This window comes from Bos indicus x Bos taurus, chromosome 7, assembly GCF_003369695.1.
Source record: "Bos indicus x Bos taurus breed Angus x Brahman F1 hybrid chromosome 7, Bos_hybrid_MaternalHap_v2.0, whole genome shotgun sequence".
Lineage (NCBI taxonomy): Eukaryota > Metazoa > Chordata > Mammalia > Artiodactyla > Bovidae > Bos > Bos indicus x Bos taurus.
In genome coordinates this window covers 44973221-44975315 of record NC_040082.1, presented here as the reverse complement: position 1 = coordinate 44975315, position 2095 = coordinate 44973221, and the positions used below count along the sequence as shown (strand labels likewise).

Genomic DNA, 2095 nt, shown 5'->3' with positions numbered 1-2095 from the left:
TAGAAAATTGGGTAAAGGGGATGATGAGGTAGCTAATAACTGAACAAATTAGGTGCCCCCCACCCCCCAAAAAAAGATTATGACGCTAGTAGTCAGGAAAACCTAAAGTCTATCTAGTAATACGATGTTTTTGTGTCTATCAGAGCTGTAATACCTACTGCTGATGGGAAAGTAGGGAAAGTCGTACTCACCTAGTGCTGGTAAAAACAGGAAGCGTGACTGCTGTTTGGAAAGCAGCAATTAAACTCTTGGGAATCTCTACCCCATAGAAATACAGACCTTCATAAGGAAAGACTTATGTGCCAAGAGTGTTATATAGGAAGTGCGCTCGGCGGCCCCGCGGATCTGTCTCTTGCTTCAACAGTGCTTGGATGCAACAGACCCAGGGACGCCCCTTGCTCCAGCCTCCGACCACCCTCCAACCTTTTTTCCAGTCGCAACCTCCGGAGTTAGCTACTCAGCTGTCCGCGATCCCCGGGACCAGCCACCATTTTTTAACTCCTTATTATTACCAACCAATCATGAGCTCCCAGATTCGTCAGAATTATTCTACCGAGGTGGAAGCCCCCGTAAACCGCCTGGTTTACATGCAACTGCGGGCCTCCTACACCTACCTCTCTATAGGCTTCTATTTCGACCGCGACGATGTGGCCCTGGAGGGTGTGGGTCAGTTTTTTCGCAAATTGGCCAAGGAGAAGCGCGAGGGCGCGGGGCGTCTCTTGAAACTGCAAAACCAGCGTGGCGGCCGCGCCCTCTTCCTGGACGTGCAGAAGCCATCTCAAGATGAGTAGGGTAAAACCCAGGACACTATGGAAGCCGCCCTTCTCGTAGAGAAGAACCTGAATCAAGCCCTGTTGGATCTGCATGGCCTGGCTTCTGCCCGCAGAGACCCCCACATCTGTGACTTCCTGGAGAACCACTTCCTAGATGAGGAAATGAAACTCATCAAGAAGATGGGTGACCACCTGACCAACCTCCGCAGGCTGGCTGGTCCCCAGGCTGGGTTGGGCGAGTATCTCCTCGAAAGGCTCACCCTCAAGCATGACTAGGAGCTTCTGGAGACCAGTGGCCATTGAAGAACCCACCTAACATCAGGGCTGCCTGAAGGCCCTCTCTGCAGCCACTAGGCAGCTTTTTAACACCCTGGAGCCCTCTCTCAAGCCTTGGATCAAATGGAAACAATAAAGCTTTTTGAAGCATAAAAAAAAAAAAAGAGTGTTATATAAATGCTGTCATACTTGCAATTGCTCAGCGTCTTTTTTTTAAGTTATCTTTTGACTGTGCTGGGTCTTAGTTGTGGTGTGCAGGGGCTTCTCTTTAGTGCACGGCTTCTCTTGTTGAAGTTTGGGGGTTCTCTTGTTGTGGAGCATGAGATCTCGAGTGCACAGGAGTTGTGCTTAGTGAGCTTAGTTGCCCTGCGGCATGTGGGATCTTATGCAACCAGGGATCGAACCCACATCCCGTGCACTGGAAAGCGGATTCCTAACCACTGGACCACCAGGGAAGTCCCCATTATCTTTCGAACAGCCGTTCTCTGACGTTTGGGGAAATGCCCGTGTTGGAGCTCCACCTTCTCAATTTAGGAATCTCAAAGTTGCTGCTGGAATGTGGCCATCCCAGCAGGCTCCACCAATCAGATACTCTAGTGAGATTTGTCTTATTCTGTGCAAGTGCAGGAGGCAAAAAGGGAGCCCAGCTCTAGTGGCCACAGCACCAGGGGCTGTCTCTGAGGGGCTGAAAAGTGGAACTCTAGGTGAAGACTGACATAGGGTGGTGTGAGGGGAAGGCTTGGTGAGACCACAGCTGGTGAATTCATCAGACTATTCTGTGGTATAGTTTAGGGCTTCAATCGTAGAAACTGAGCCTCCAGGCCAAATAAGATGAGCTGCCATCACATCTTAGAACAGTACCTAACATTTTCTGCAACATTGCTCCCAGTGGTGAGAAACTGGAAGTGAGAAATGAACATCAGCAAGGCAACAACCAGATAAACTCATCCATCCACATAACGGAATATTAGACAGCTGTTAAAAAGAATGAATTAGTGCTACACTAGCTGACTTGGAAAGATATCTATGAATAATGTTGGGTGAAG

The 2095-nt window shown here is 49.2% G+C and overlaps 1 pseudogene; it reads left to right on the top strand.

Annotated features, from left to right (window-relative positions):
* The first annotated feature begins 321 nt into the window (after positions 1-321).
* Positions 322-1134, top strand: LOC113896560 (annotated as a pseudogene).
* The last annotated feature ends 961 nt before the right edge of the window (positions 1135-2095 follow it).